Below are 17,676 nucleotides of genomic sequence, written 5' to 3'. Positions count from 1 at the left end.
GCTGCCGCAGGCTTAGCAGGGCCCCGGGGGGACACGCAGAGCCCGGAAGGGCCCGCGACGTCCCCAGGTCAGACGCAGCCTTGCCGCCCGGCCCGCCTCCTGCCGCCGCCCAATGCTGTACTTTTTCATTTCTCTTTCTGTCAATGATTTTGAATTAACTAGCACAGTGGTTCTCCAAGTATATCTGTAGACCAGCAGCATCCGAATTACCTGGGAGCTTGTTAGAAATGCAGATTCTCAGGAGCAGATGGCATAATAGTTATGTCACTGGACTCCCACATAGTCGACCATGGTTTGAGTCCTGGACCTAGAGGTATAGAACTCATGCCAGGCACGTGTGTGTGCATGCTCAAAATTCCAAGCGGAGCATGGCGGGGAAAGAATTGTGTGGCATGGCCATGCCCTCTGCGGAGTGATTTCTCACTCTCTGTCTTTCTCTGTCTCTCTGGTAAGGGCATGTGCCCTATAGCAAAAATCTCTCTCTCAAGAAGAAAAAATGCAAATGCTCAGGCCTCACCTCCTATGGGATCACCTATGGGATCAAAAACTGTGGGGATGGGGCACAGCACTTGGTGTTCTGACAAGCTCTCCAGATGATTCTGATGTAAGCTAATTTTGAGACTTGTCAGTTTAAAGCCATAGTTTTCTTGCCAAATCTCTTTTTTTTTTTAAAAAAAGAATTATTTTATTTGACTTTATTTATTTATTTATTTTAATGCGACCAGAGAAGGACAGAGCAAGAGAAAGGGAAAGTGAGAAAGCAAGCCACCAGGTTTGGGACTCAAACTTTGGTTGGCCATATGGGAGATAAGCACCACACCATTTACCAACCCTGCCAAATATATCTTAATCTCCATAAGGTATACATAGTAGCATTTAAAAATTATTTATTTACTTTTTATTAATTATTATTATTTAATTTGCTATAGGGCTTGTGGGCTCACCAGAGAGAGAGGGAAAGTGAGAAAGCAAGCATCCAGGTTTGGAACTTGAACTGCTGTCAGCCATGTAGGAGTCCAGCGCTGTAACTCCCATGCTACCTGCTGTCCCCTACACAGCAGTTTTTTTTTTTCTTTTTAAAATTTTTTTCACTCAAAAGTCTATTTTATCTGACATAACAAATCCTGCTTACTTTTGGTTTCTATTTCCATAAAACACTTTTCATTCTTTCACTTTCTGTCAATAAGTCATTACTACTGAGGCAAGATTTTTATGAAGTATACAGTTTGTCTTTCTCTTTTTTCAAATCTATTCCATGAGTATGTATCTAACCTATTTACATTCAACTAATGAGGATTTTCACCTATCATTTCATATTTTCTAATTTTATATTTCACGTATTCCTTCCTATTTATCTTTGTGATTTGATGATTTTTCTCTAGAGTTAAGGATTTTCTTTCTCACTTGCATATATTCCCAGTGAGTTTTATACTTTCATGTACTTCATTTATGATGGTAGTTATCTTTTTGTTTCCAGATGTAGCACTCCCTTAAGCATTTCCTGTAAATGTGGTCTTGTGGAGACAAATTCTCTCAGTTTGTGCTTGTCTGGGAAAGACTTTATTTTTTCCTTCACTTCTGAAGGACAGCTTTGCTGGATGAAGTATACTTGTCTGGCAGGTTTTTTCTTTCAATACTTTGAATATATTATATCATTCTTTTCTAGCTTGTAAAGTTTCTACTGAAAAATCTGTTAGTCTAATGGAATTCCCTTATATGTGACTTGTCCCTTTTCTCTTGCTGCTTTTAGAATTCTCTCCTTGTCTTTACATTTTGACAGTTTCACTATAATGTGCCTTGGAGAGGGTTTTATTTTTGGACCTTTGAGCTTCCTGAATCTGGATGTGCATCTCTCTCCCAAGACTTGTGAAGTTTTCAGCTATTATTTTACGAAATAACTTTTCTATGTATTTTCTTGTCTCTTCTCCTTCTGAAACTCTCATAACACAAATATGTGTTCATTTAATACTGTCCCATATGTCCCGTATTCTTTTTTTCTGTTTTTCTCTCTGACTGGATTATTTCAAATGACTTGTCTTTAGGTTTAGAAATTCTTTCCTCTGCTTGAAAAAGTCTATTATTAAAGCTCCTGAAGTGTTCATTCTTTTTTATTCTTTTTTTCTGTTTTTCACTCTGACTTGATTATTTCAAATGATTTGTCTTCAAGTTTGGAAATTCTTTCCTCTGCTTGATAAAGTCCATTGTTAAAGCTCCTGATTGCATATGGTATTTCTTTCTTTGCCTCATTTTGCTCTAAGATTTCTTCTTGGTTCTTTTTAATGACATCTGTCACTTTGAGGACTGAATCTTTCAGATCATGCAATGATTTCATTAATTTGTTGAATCGTCCACCACTACTCTCTTGTATCTCATTGAGTTTCCTTATAATAAAAATGTAGAATGCCTTTTTAGATATTTCACAGATTTCCTTCTCTGTGGGGTATGTTGCTGGAGTATTATTGTATTGCTTTGGAAATGTCATAGTAGCTTGTTTTTTCAGGTATCTTGTATCCTTATATCGGTATTTGTTCATCTGGTGAATAATTATCTCTACCAGTTTTATAGCATGGCATTCTAGGTGAAAAGACTTTCTCTAGAAGTTGTGCCCTAGGTGCCAGTTGTACAGACTATGTTGGCTTTGGCTCTAGCTAGGCACAGTAGTATAGTAGAATCTTCACCTGTAATCAGTATCAGTGATTACTAGAAGTGATGCAGTGACCTAGCTGGCTGTTCTTGGAACATGACAGGGTGGAGCTTCTCAAGTAGCACAATTGTGTCTACACTCACTCTCCCAATGGGATTCTTGAAGATGCAGAGGGCCAAGCCCTCTCTGAAACTGAACTATGGGCAGGGTTGCTCACTCTGCCACTACCATGGGACATATATGGGGGAGGTAAGGCTGCTTCAATAGTTCCTGCTGCTAGTGGTTTTAGGAGAGGGTGTTTGCCCAGCTGCTCTTGCACAATGCTGGGGGATATGGTCACAGAACAGCTTTGTACAACCACAACCTGTGTGGGGGATGGTACAACAAAGACTGGACTCCTCCCCTGTAGTAATTCAGCAGTGTGGACTACCCCTGGTCACTCCCTAAATTGGGCTCAGGGCCTGTGAGGGCTATAGAATTCCTCTGTGGTAAGATTTAGGTGTCAAATGTGTCAATGGGACTGCTGAGGGTTTCTTGCTTATTCTTTCCCAGAATAAGAAGTCCTTTCTAGTTCCTAGTCAATCTTGACTAGGGCGATAGGGCAGGAGATACTGAGCACTTTACTCCCCTCTCTACAAAGGCTTCATGAGTCTCCATGCTCTGCAGTGTCTCTACCACATTCACACTGCACTCCAACACTCTCCTTCAAACACAACAATGAGTATCGATGACTTATTCTTTGTTTTGTTCCTTTTATCTTGAGAGAGAAGTACATTAGGCACTTCTAGTAGCCATCTTGTCGAACCTTTTACAAAAGGAAATTCTTTGGGGATCAGCAGTTAGCGTAATGGCTATGTTGCTGGACTCCCACGTAGTCAGCTGCAGTTCGAGGACCGGGCCCGGTGGCATAAACTCACGCCGGGCACGTGTGCGTGCGGGCCCAGGATCCTGAGGGGAGAATGGAGGAGAAGGGATTGCGGCATGGCCATCTCCCCTGGGGGGGGATTTCTCGCTTTCTACCTCTCTATCTCTCTCTGTCTGTCTGGCGAAAGCACGTGCCCTATAGCAAAAACCTCTCCAAAAAAGAAAAAAAGAAAAAAAAAAAAGGAAATTCTTTGAAACTGAAGCGTTCAGACTACAAGTCAGACTACTGGAAAAATCCCAAGTTGTATGTCAACGGTCTTCTGTGAGGTGGGTTAAAAAAGTGATTTCACATCCAAATTCTAACTCTGGGACAAGAGTCTAGGGTGGACTGCACTAAGGACCCAGCTCTTAGCCGCCCATGGTTGGAGGGCTGATCATGCTCTCACCACCTACCACTACACGGTAGTTTTTAAGGGGTGAAAAACAGGGTGAAAAATGGTCACCCTGTCTAATGTTACATCATGCAGAAATTGCTACCTCTATGTTGTAAATAAATGTGCTATCACATTTCTTTCTGGTTTCTAAGTGAGAGAAATTAAAGTGAGATTTAAAAATATCTAAAAAAACGTAAGGGGCTGGTGACTATTCTTCGGGGTATGAGTATCCTTACCCATATCTTTCAAACCTCCTTGCTGAGCCCTGCTTTGCCCCTTGGTTTCCTGGAATTCTTCCCAGAAGTAGCCAGGGCTGGGAGTGGCATTGTCTATGCTCTACCTGCTGGCTCTGGTGGTTGCCTCTTTTCCTGCAGCCTCTGCTTCCCATCCGTCCCCTCCCCATCCTGGATCCCATCTTTGGGTCGCATTCTTTGCTTTCCCAGACTGCCATTTTTACTTCCCCATGTTCAATCAATGTGAACAGTTCCATGCTGTAAGGCCTTTCCCTGCTCCGCACACCTTAGTATCGACTCCACAGATAGCCAAACCCAGTTTTTCTTCCAAGGCAGAAATCTGATGTGCAATGGTGGGTTCAGCCTGCAGCAGAGGGGAAATGGTTGGTGTCACCATCACTTGGTGCTTGGGAACCTGTGAGGCTGCCAGGCACACAGAGAGTGGGCCATTTTCCTTGCTAGCAGACCAGCACTCCCTTGGCACCACCATGGGAAACTGACCTTTGCTCAGAAATCCTGAACACACTTGAGTCTCTTGAACTACTGATGAGAAGTTGTGCCTCAGATACTGGCCCTCCTGCCCTTTGGGGTAGGGATTAGATAGGGTGGGTAGGGTAGGGATGAGATGTTAATGGATCTGAAAACAGATACTTTGCTTTTTCTAGCTCTTTTGTGAAAGGCATCAATAATGGGTATGATGTTATAGGTTGCCTTCAGATTTTATTGTTTACAAACATTTCAAACAGTCTGATGGCGTAAGGAGTTATCATCATCACAATTTCACCAGCGACAACCTTGTTCCAGAACGGTGCCATCTTTCCCAGGTGGTTCAAGCAATGGAAGGCAGAGTTGGGTTTAGATCCAGGTTTTATGTCACCTTGACCTTTAGTTGACCAATACTCTCGACCCCCTTGCTAGGTAGATCAAACCTCAAATGGATAAACTCCAAGGGACATCTCAGTGGCTTTGTTTAATGAAAATTTGTCAAAGTGAGAGCATTGATGGAAGTCACACTTGTGTTCAGTTTACAAATGGTGGTCACATTCATTACTTTAGCTAATCTCTATAATGCTTACATAAAAGCTTCTATTATTCTACAGATGAGAAAATGGACTGGGGGGATGAATAACTTATTCTACGGCTATGAAGTGTGACACATGAGTGTCACTCAGTCCAGTTAGAACCTCTGCCCATGACCTAGAGCTCCTCTGCTATAAGTCTTAAAATGATGAATACAGCAAGGCGGGCTTCCCCAAACCACTTCTTTAAAAAGGCAGGTCCTTGGGTTCCCCTGTACCTTTCCATGAGCTCTCCAGGGGACACTTCTGACTGGCTGAGACTGGATCAGGAAAAAGATGCATGTGGGTTACTGCAATGAGTTTCAATTGGGCTCCTCATTTTTTTTCATATGGAGGTGTTTCCATTTTCTAAGTTAAAAAATTACTTTATATATGTAACAGTGTGTGTGTGAATGCACTAGAGAGAGAGTGAGAGAAAGTGCCCCTGCCCCCATGGGGACTGATCATGCTGCAATTCTCTTTCCTCCATTCCTCTATCCTGTCAGGATCCTAGCCATGTACCACACACGTGGCTGGCATGTTTTTCATACTGCTGGGGCTGGGTTCAAACTGTGGCTGGCCCTGTTGTTCTAGCTCCCTTCTCTTTGCACTTTATTATGCACTGCAGGGCTGACCTGAGGTGTTTCCTTCTGATGGATATTTTGGATAAACCTTGGGTAGGAGATTATTGTGAAGACTTTGACCACTAAGATCTTTTACTTTATTCTATTCTATTCTATTTATTTATTTAAATTGTCAGAGGGTGTGTGCAAGAAAAAGGAGAGAGAAAATAAGGGAGAGAGCTCATCCCCCAGTGGGGCCTGGTCACACTGTAATTCCCTCTCCATTTCTCCCTGTCACACAAAACTCTATCTATCAGAGGCTTATCTTGTCTTATAATATCACTGACTCCAAATTTCATCAGATGAAACAGTAACCTGGTTAAGAAAATTTTAGATTCAAATTTCATCCTCTAAGGGTTAGCCATCTCTTACATCATGCAAATTCCAAGCAATTCTAAGAATCACTACTCTTCCTAAAATAGACATCAGTTGTTAAATTGGTTCTTAAATGTTCTCTGGCAAGGGTTCCCATTGTCAGAAGACTCTAGAGACTTCAACCAGTATCAGCATCATCTGGGAGCTTGCTGGAAATGCAGATGCTCAGCTCTACTTCAGGTGTCCTAAATCAGAATCTCTGTCAGGTGACTCACATTAACACAGCACTGCTGATTCATACTGAGCTCAGGGTAAACCCAAATTCCCTTTTTTTTTTTTGAGAGGTTTTTTGCTATAGGGCACGTGTGCTCGCCAGACAGAGAGAGACATAGAGACAGAAAGCGAGAAATCACCCCCCGGGGGAGGTGGTCACGCTGCAATCCCTTCTCCTCCATTCTCCTCTCAGGATCTTGGGCACGCACGCACACGCGCCCGGCGTGAGTTTTGAGTCACTGGGTCCGGGATATGAACCGCAGTCGACTACATGGGAGTCCAGTGACATAGCCATTACGCTAACTGCTGGCTCCCCAATTCCGTTTTTAAATTTGTTTTTATGTTTAGCCACATTACCATCATCACATCCTAAACCTGTGTGGTTGTTGAACTTCAATAATGTACATATTTTTTGAATAAACATTCAAAAGTGTTTACTATGCGGCTATGATTTTGTTGGGAGCTTTGTTTATTTTGATGAATAAAATACATTTTGTCTTCTCTCCTGTGAGACCTACAGTCTGTCCAATTTGTATTTCTTTGAATGACCAAATTACATTGGTACTTAGTCCATTTTCTGATGTTGTAACAGAACACCACAGACCAAGTAGTTTATAAAGAATAGAAGTTTATTTGGCTCATGGTTCTGGAGGTTGGGAAATCCAAAATCATGGTACTGGCATCTGGTGAGGGTTATCTCGTGGCAAAAGGGTAGAAGGGCAAGAGGGTGCAAGTGGGAGAAAATAGGGCCTGAATGTAATAATTTATCAGCAGTTCATACCCTTGATAATGGCCTTTGTCCATTCAAGAAGACTCCATCTTCATGGCCTAATCACCTTCTAAAGGTCCCACTTCTTAATGTTACAATGGAAATTGAAATGCACTCTTGCATTGTTCACAAATTTGGGCACCATATTCTATATTCTCGTCCTAGTCTTTGGCTCTCTATGTCTAGTCCTTTATTTTCTTTCTTGAGGGCCTTAAAGAAGAGAGTTACAGATGAAGCTTTCTCTGGGTAAGGTTAGTTAGCAAACTTTGTAACCGCTTAACATTTTTCATCTTGTTCACAAGGGTATCATGAAAGACTTTATAAAATGAATTTCTGAACTCAAAGGCCACTAAATGTTATTATTTCTTGCTATCTAGTGGTTAGGTACAGGTATGTGAGCCCACACCTCTTGGGTTCAAATCCTAGCTTCACCACTTGTTAGCTGTGTGGTATAGGGCATGTTACTTCATTTCTCTGTGCCATAGTTTCTTTTTTTTAATAGACCACAGATTAGTTTACTGATTTATTTATTTAATCTTTATTTATTTATTTTAATTTGACCAAAGAGGGACAGAGTGAGAGAGAGAGAGAGCTCAAGTGAGTGAGAGAGGGAAAGTGAGAAAGCAAGCCTCCAGGTCTGGGACTTGAACAATGGTCAGCCATGGGGGAGTCCAGCACCCCCAACCACCACACAACCTGCTGCCCCCACAGATTAGTTTATTTCTAACGCCCATCATTCCATGAATTCAAAGGGAATAGGTTCCAGTAACTCAGGCTCCTTTCCATTGGTTCTCACAAAGAGTGCTTCTCCGGGTGGAGCAGGCTGGCGCTTTAGTTGAACCTAGGTACCTTTCTCTTTGGTTTCTTTCTTTTTCTGGTCATTTTCCTTCACACATTCTAGGAAGCTATCTCTGCTCTTAGAATGCTTAATATGCACATTAATTCTCTTGGCAAGAATCTTGCCCTTAACTTGTTTATTCACAACAATGCCAACAGCATGCTGGGTAACATTGTAGACTCTTCCAGTTTTGCCATGGTAACATTTGTGGGGCATTTCTTTTTGAACAGTACCCATTCCCTTAATGCCTACAATATCACCTTTCTTGTAGATTCGCATATATGTTGCCAAAGGAACAACTCTGTGTTTTCTAAAAGGCCTAGAGAACATATATCGGGTGGTTCGTCATGTTGGTTAATTACTGGAAGACGGCAGTTGCGGCCGAAAGGACCCACAGTTTCTTATTTGTATAAATACTTTATAAATTTGAAGCTTATTATTAAATCAACAAATTTAAAGTCTAAACAAAAATGATTTTCTAGCAAAATACAAGTGAGCAAAATTGACACCAGAAGAGATAGAAAACCTGAACAGACCAACATGATTTAAAAAGGTAAAATTATTTACAAAATTTTAAGAAAAAATAAAACACCCTACTTAAATTATTTTATAACTGAGACTAGCTTCATGGCCTCGTGGTTAAGGTAGCTGGATCCCCCATGGCCAATCTCACAGTTTGAGTCCTGAACCCACTGGTTTAAAAAAAACTGGGCATGTGTGCATGCATTCCCCAAATCCTAACAGATTAGAGAAATAGAAAAGAAGGGATTGCAATATGACAATTCACCACGGGGGTGTTTTCATTTTTCCTTCTCTCTGTCTCTCTCTGGCAAGTGTATGCTCCCTCTGGCAAAACAAAAGCAAATTCTGCTCTCTCTGGCAAAAACAAAACAAAATAAAACAAACCCCCAAATTAGTATATAACTGAATTCCATCTAACCTTCAAGGACGAGTTTATTTCTATGTTAATCAAATTATTTTAGAATCTAAAAAAGTATAAAATTTCTCAATTAGTACTATGAAGCAAGTATGTCTTTAATATTTAAACTTGATAAATAAGGCACAGAATGCCTCTGTGGTCCAATTTAGGCATATACACGAAAACATCGTAAATAAAACTTTAGTAGGTCTTCTTCTTCTTTTTCCTTTTTTTAAAGATTTTGGCCATAGGGTGTGCGCATTCACCAGAGAGAGACAAAGAGAGGGAAAATGAGAAATCACTCTTTAGGGGGAAATGGCCACACTGCAATCCCTTGTCCTCCATTCTCCTCTTGGGATTTTGGGCATTCAAACATATACACCTGGAATGATTTTCAAGCCCCAGTAGGTCCATTTGAAAAATAAGAATAAGGGTCAGCAGATGGCATGGTGGTTAAGGTGCTGGACTCCCACACGGCTGACTATGGTTTGAATCCCTTGAAAATCATGCAGGGCATGTGTGCATACATGCCTAAAATACCAAGAGAAGCGTGAAGGAGAAGGGATTGCAATATAGTTATAACCTCTCTGGAGGATGATTTTTTCACTTTCCTTCTTTTTGTCTCTGTCTCTCTGGCAAGTGCACATGCTCTATGGCAAAAACCTAAAAAAGGAAAAGAAGAAAAAGGGGAGACTTGCATGTTACCTGACTTCAGTCTTACTGTGAAGTCTCAATGAGCAAGAAAGTGTGATAATAGCAAAAGAACAGTCTTACAGAACAACGGAATAAACTAGAGATCCCGAACTAGGCTCACACACATTTACGATCAATTGCATTTTGACTAATGTGCAAAGGAAATTCAATGGAGAAAGAACTGTCTTTTAAACAAATGGTACTGGAACAATTAGAACTTCATGTACAAAAACAAGAACAAGAGAGTAACAAGAGAGTAACGTCAATAAAATCTTGACCCTCACTTCTATTTACAAAGATAGTGAATTGAAATGGATTATAGGCATAAATATAAGAGCTAAAGCTATAAAACTTCTAAAAAACAATTCAGGAAAAAAATCTTTGTGATCTTTGGTTAAGCAAAGATTTGTTAAATAGGACATAAAAATCACGAAGAATAAAAGAAAAAAATTAATAAAACGAGCTTTATGAAAATGAAAAATTTTGCTCTGTGAGGAATACTTTCTTGTTTTTTCTTTTTGGTGAGGGCATGTACACTCTGGCAAACTAAACACACACACACACACACACACACACACTTGCAGTAATGTGACTGGATTTCAAAGGCAGTATGTAGATCGAGAAAATCCATCTATAAGAGCATATACGTTGTATGTCTTTATTTCTACTATAACGTTCTGGAAAAGGTGAAACTATAGAGACAATCAGTAGTTGTCTGGGGTTTGGGGTAGAGAGGCGAATGGGCTGCAAAATGGCATGAGAAGACATTTTGGTGTGATGGAAATGTTTATACCTTGAGTGTGATGGTGGGTTCATGACTGAATATATTTGTCAAGACTCATCAAACTGTATACTTTTTATAAATTATGCTTCAATAAACTAGACTCACAAAATTTAGTAAGTTTGATAATGTGTTGAGAGAATAATAGGCTCTTACTAAATATACCTTAGCAATGCCAGAAAAGTTTGCCATTAGGAAATCCAACAATATAGTTTATTATAGCAACAAATTAAGAAAAAAACGATGACATCAATAAATGCTAGAAAAGGTTTTGATACAAGCAGTAGTCATTTCCAATTAAACCTTAATTACAATATTGACTACATAAAATAAACTCTTACAAAAATATATCAGAAAACCTATATAAGAATATTCATAACAAAAAGCTGGATATAATCCAAATGCCCAGCAACAGGAGACTGGATAAATGCCTTATGGTTTATTCACACAATATACTTTTATAAGCCAATCCAAAGAATGACTCACAGCTACATATTCATGTGGATGAATCTTAGTAATAGAATATGGAGTGTAAAATATAAGTCCCCAAAGGTTACCTGCAGCATGATACTCTTTTTAAAAAGTTAAAAACAGGAGGATTTCTGTTTCTGGTCATTGCGATTTACCCACCTACCTTAGAGCGAACAAAATAGCGACTGTTTTTTGACTTTGGAAAAAGGCATCACAGGAATATTATCCTCCAGAAAAAGGAAATGAATGATGTCAGCCCTATGATTGACCTGGTTTTCTGCCAGGAGGCACATTTGGGATCACAGAGTGAGAAGAAGAATCTCAAGCAGAACATGGGGCACTCACTGAATTGGGGAGACAGAGACAGACATTTAAGTAGCCTAATGTGATTGAAAATTGTAGGACAAGTTTCTTGAATGGGGAACTATGTAGGAACAGGCCGCCAGGAGTCTGCATGGGAGCCCCTTGAGTCTTGGCTGAATACTAAGACTCCATTGTGTGTTTGTGTGCTTGTTTTTGAGGTATGGGCAAAGAATAACTGGAGAGTTGTGCTTTGTAAAGCTTCCAGAGCTCACACAGGCCTGGAATCATTGAATTCCCACAAGCCAGAGTGGAGAGTTCTTGTTTGTTTAGAGCATTTAGTAGAGACATCAGAATGACCATGGCTTACTTAGGGGGCTAAGTTATTCACCTAGTAAAGCCTACTATAGTCATTCTCTAATAAATCTGAAAAATAATTGGGTTGAATCTCAAGTGAATTATCTGCTTACTAGAGCAAAGCCTTTCTTCCAAGGAAGATAACAAAATACAGTTACTTGACAACTTAAACTTACAATGTTGTATACCCAATAACATACTGCTAGACATGCCAAGAAGGAAAATATAACTCATATCCAAGAAAAAAAAATGAATAGAAACAGACCCAGAAATGATGGGGATGATGGAATTAGTACAAGCTAAAATAGCAAATACAGCTGTGTTCAAATATTTAGAGGAAAACATACAGACAGTGTGGAGAGAACTGGAAGATACAAAAAAGAACAAAAGAAGACTTCTGGAGATGAAAAAATGATATATGAAATAAAAAACTCACTAGATGGAGGTAATAGCAGATTAAATACTATAGAAAAGAAAATAATGCACCATAAGATGTATGGCAATAAAAGCATACAGGATAGGAAAGGGAAAGGAACTAGACTGTTGAAACAGTCTTATAGTATACATGAAGTGGTAAATACTAACGGCTAAAAAATGTATTCCAATAAAGAAAAGGTATGCACTGTAATAGGAAAAAAAAGTCTTTTGTTCAGATGAAGTAGAAATCCTTTACAAATATTCAGTTGATCCCAAGAAAGACATGAGAAGATGCAAAAGGAATAAAAAGCAGATTAGGCAAATGGAAAACGAACACAAGATGGTATACTTAAATCCTGCTGGTACCCTGCTCTGCTCTACTTTTCTTTGGAGGCCGGCAGCCAAGAGCGCCTTGCTACCACTGCCCTCCGGTTTGGGGTAGGTGCTCAGCATTTCACTTGAAGGCGGGTAGGCCAGGAAATGACTTCTCCCCAAAGTTAGGCTCTATTAGAAAGGTCTCAGTGGAGGGTGGCTTGGTGTCAACTCATTGCTCACTGAATTATGTAGCATGTCTCCATATTTACCTAATTGAGATCTCAAACATATGGTCAAGAAATTGTCATATAAGATAGTGTTTAATCTGGGATTTGGCTTAATGGATTTGGTGTTTTGTCACTCTGTTTACCAAGACATGACACATCTGAGACATGGACAATAAGAATGTGAGTTTTACTTGTAAAATAGGATTATGGTAACATCTGTTGTAGGGATTAAATGAGTTAATATATATGTGCTTATTGCTCTGCTCAAGACTTTCAAAGGCATGCTATTGTCCACAGTAGAAAGTTCAAATTCTGAAATGCAGCTTTTAAGGATCTTTGGTGATCTAGCATAAGCCTCCTTCCTTATTTCAATCGACTACGTAATGCAGACACTCTACATTCCTCCACCTTTGTGCCTTTATCCCATTGGTTGCTCTGAAATCACTAGATTGGTCCTGAGATACTTAAGGGCAGTTGTGAGCATATTTCATTTTGAATACCCAGTTATCTCTGGCCCTTGGCGCTGTCAGAACAGAGACTAGACAGATGTCCTGCAAATGAATGGATAAAAACTGAGAGTTTATATGTGGTGTGGTGGTGCCTGAAGTTTGGGAGCTCATGGGAATCACCTTATGTCTAAGATTGCTTTTATTATTCTTCTTATATTTTTGCCATAGGACATATGTGCTTGTTGGAGAGAGACAGAGAGAGGGAAAGTGAGAAATCACCTCCCAGGGAGGATGGCCATGCTCCAATCCCTTGTTTTCCATTTTCCTTTCAGGATTTTGGGCATGCATACACATATGCCTGGAGTGGTTTTCAAACCACTAGGTCGGAGCTTCAACTGTGGTTGGCCATGTGAGAGTCTAGCACTTCAAGCACCACACTACCCTAGTGCACTGCTATTTGACTGAGGAGTATGAGATTATTCTTCTAATCAAAGACATTTGATCATAAGTTGGACTAGAAAAACCTCACAGATCCTGTCCAACTTCAGGAAACTATGAGTCTATTTTTGGGAGAGATGCCAAGATGACAGCTTTGAATCATCTTCACTGGTATTCAGGCATGGGAGCCTACATGAATGTGGGTGGAACTAAATCATTGCAGCTGATAGATTAATTTGTGCCACTCCAGAATTAATAAACCAGTGCCCAGAATTATTGAATCTTTCATTATTCAACTTTTCAATGTGTGTTTGGGTTTCCGAACAATAAAATGACAGAATCTTTGCAATGGAATGAAACTGTTTCACCTTTGAGGCCAGCCTCCCACATAAAACATTCTACCGTTAGCATCTTGGACACATCTTTCAAGTTTTGCCTGAGCAAGTCGAATAAGCATGCTTTCACTAGTTTTCTGGTCCATTGTTAGACAGCCCAGTTGTTAGGAAAACTTCTCTTACCTTGAACTGAAAATTTGTATCATTATCTTTCACCTGTCAGTCCTAATTTAGCATTGGAGTCACAGAGAAATCTGCCCTTTCTTCCGTATGTGAACTTCACAGATTTTGAAGCTGGATCTTGTGCATTCTCTGAGTCCTCATAGGCCAAACTCCTTCAGCTCCTTTGACAGCAGGTGGAACAGCACTCCTGTTTCTTATAGATTTCCTGTTTGTCAATGAACTTCCTAAAATGTAGTGAGCAGAATGTTTTGCTTCACATGTAATTATGACTATCACTTACTGCCTGGTGCCTACTATAGATACTTTTTCACGTATCCTTCCACTTAATCCTCACAACAGTCCCATGTGGGGACCACTTTCGCTTTATGGAGAGAGTCTACATCTCAAATAAGTTATTAATGGACTCAAGGTTGCAGAGCAGTAAGGAGCAGAGCTGGGTGTGATGGCTTCCCAACCCACAACTCTCTACCTTTCTGATTATTTTTGTTACCCAACTAGTTAGTTATAACAAATAGAAATCTACTCCCCTCCCCCTACCGCTCTGTCCAGACTTTGGATTTAAGCTGAATGCAATCCAGAAGCTAGTTGCTGAGTGATAACTGGCTCTGCCCTGGCTGGAGGCCTGAGAGGTGTGGTCTGACAAACGTTGAGGGACACTTATCACTCCTTTTTACTAACTGAGGTCTTTGACGGTGTATTGCAAGCTTTCTTGTCTTTGTTCATTAGTATCTTGCAAATACTTACTTGGAGTAGGCAACTACCAGGAAATGGCTTTGGAGGAAATTATGGGAGGTACTTTGGGGAAATTGATGGGGAATCAGACCCAAGTTTCTCTAGTAGTCTATTACAGAAGGGATGCTGCAGGGTAATCTGCACACAGGAATAGACGGCAGTGCCAATACTGGAGATGCATTGCAGGGCCTCGCAGTCCAAAGGAGGGAGGGATCGTTCGGAAGCGTGAGGGAGCTGGCAGAGCTCTGTGGAGGACGTTGCATTTGAGCCAGTTTCTTACTTTCTCTGCATTAGTTTCATATGCCAAGGATGCTATATAAATTGGCTCTTATCTTACAGGGCTCTTAGAAGAAGTGCTTAGTACCTCAGCTGCCATTTAATAAGTCCTCAATAAAATCCACTATCATTATTTGAGGAGTAGTTCTAGATCAGGATCAAACACTGGGTTTTGAAGTCATCCAGGTGTGGGCGTGAGTCTCACATGCTGTGATGATGAGCACATAATTTCTCTGAGCCCCAGATTTCTCATCTGTAAAATGAAGAGAATGAGTCGCTTCCCAACTGCACTCCCTACTCCTCTTCTTGCACCTCTTCCCATCCATTCTCTACACAGAGGCAGTTAGTGGTGTTTTTTGAAGTGAGAGAGAGAAAGCGAGGTCTTGCCATGTTGTGATCCTTCTGCCCCAGCCTCTCAGGGTGCTTGGACCCCAGGTGTGCACCACTGTGCCTGGCTGTTTGGGTTGGAGCAGGAACTGAACCTGGGCCTCCTGGGCAGCCTCAGCCACTGTATAGCAGGGTACTCCTGCTTGCACCTCCATAGCTGGGACTAGAGTGAATGCTTTCAAAAGGCAAACTTGACACCTCACCTGCTTATACTCTTTAATGGCTTCTCATGGCCCTTCGGATGAAATCTAAGCCCCTACCTTAATTTAATAGCATCTGCATGACCCACCCTCTCATTTGGCCTTTGTATCAGTCAGAATTCTGGCAGGAAGAAAATCAAAATGAGTAATTACAGGGTGTGGGTAGAAACTAACGAGCAGTAGTGCAGTCCTCCGTGGATGAGAGCTCAGGGAACTGTAGCCACCTCCAGAACTGAAGGGCAGTGGAGGGCGCCACTGCAGAGCCTCATGGAGAAGACTACCCACTGGAAGCCATGGCATGGGCAGAAGGGTGAAGGCAGCTGCGGTCTCGTGTCAGGGTGAAAGCTGGATGAAAAGATACTTTGATTTCATTTTCATACCCTCTACTCTCCTGCCAGTGCCTCTCATTGACCAAACCCAACTGGAAACCAAAGGGCAGGCAGCCTATCAATGCAGTCCATGTAGGTGAACTTCCTAGGTGCAAGGTAGGTTGCAAACTTGTGGTAAATGCATCTGAAGGGGCACAACTGGAGGTTTCTAGGTGACTTCTGGATAGTTTGTCTAAGGCACCTTGTACTTCAAATATGTTGTTTCCTTCTGTCTCTCCATTCTCGCCCCTTCACCTAGCTGAAGCCTTCTTTCTTCTACTTTCAACCTGAGTATGACTCAGTCAGGGAACAAACCTTCCTTGACGTGCCTCAATTTAGGTCATGTCCCTTTATCACATGCTCTCATGGCACTTTCTAGGTATCTTTTGATTTGCATATGGAAATTGCCCCAGAAATATTTGTACAATTACGTGCTTAATATTGGTCTCTTGTTAGACCTGGGGCCCAGGTGGTCTTTTTTCTCACAGTACCCCCAGCTCTGAGTCCAGTGGGCTTCATAGTACAACCCCAATAAATATTTGTTGAATGAATACTTAATACCCACATTGTCCAGTCTTTAAAATTCTCCTTATGTGTTATCTAACTTTGCTTAGGGTAGGGCTTGCTAACTTTAAGGGGGAACTTGACACCGTAGTGGTAAATGAAGCTACAGGCTATTTTAACATGATCTCTATTGAGTATCTACAATGTTCTAGGCACTGGTAAGTGCAATGGGCACAGAGACAGGTGATATTTGGTGCATGTCCTCAGGAGTTCATAGTTTAACAGGGGAGATAGTTATGTGAACAAATAGATATCACACAGTGTTACAAAAGCCATTCTAGCTGTCTAAGCAAATTTATGTCTGGAACACAGAGGAGAAAACAGTGCATTCTGTCTCTGTCTCTGGTGTTGGGGGAAGTTTAACACTGGACATTTGAACTGGACCTTGGAGGATGGAAAGGGTTCAGGCAGAGGGAACAGCAGGAGCAAACAGAAAAATATGGAACATTCAGTCAGGGACTTATGTGACCTGTGTACTTTCCACAATTAGAGGTGTATAGTAGCCAATGGAATTTTCCAGGAGGCTTTAAAGGCAATGATGATCTTATACAAGCTATAAAGTGAGAGACAAAATGCAAGGAGATATCAGAAGACAGAGAAGAAAAGACAGATATGGAGGCCTACGAGAAAAGGGAAGTTGGGCTATTGCCGAAAGTAGCAAAGGAGAGTCAAAGGATGACAAATGGTTATATGTATATACGTTAAAATTATTCTTGACAAGTTGCATTAAAAAGTCCAACTGTCCATCAGTCCTGGTGTCATGTCGGACTTGTGACCTGAAAACAAATCTGCCATGTACTAGGACAACGTGTGCTTTTGCTGAGCGCCTAACTCTGGGCCATTGGGTGGTTTGGTTGGCACTGCTTGGTGGTACTTTTGAAATAACTTTTCTCTTTGACTGCCAACTTAATAGTACACTATTTTGATTTAGGATTTTCGCCAAGGTTTCCTTCTAGACTGTTTCTGAAAGCATCTTTTGACAATTCACATCCTCGCCATCTGCTGATTCACCAGTCAATGACATTGCAATGTCTTTGCGATGTCACCTTCTCATATTCTGTATTATTTGTGCAGGATTTTGGATCTGGCCATCATTTCTCATAACTAATGGGCATGACTCCCCCCAGGGGTGTGTTGTTTGTGCTGGGGATTATGCTGTGTGTTGGAGAAACACAGTGAGAAGGGCATTGTTTTTGTCCTCAAGGAGCTCACA

Source organism: Tupaia chinensis, unplaced genomic scaffold (genome assembly GCF_000334495.1).
Source record: "Tupaia chinensis unplaced genomic scaffold, TupChi_1.0 Scaffold000217_1, whole genome shotgun sequence".
Lineage (NCBI taxonomy): Eukaryota > Metazoa > Chordata > Mammalia > Scandentia > Tupaiidae > Tupaia > Tupaia belangeri.
This window is presented reverse-complemented; position numbering follows the sequence as displayed.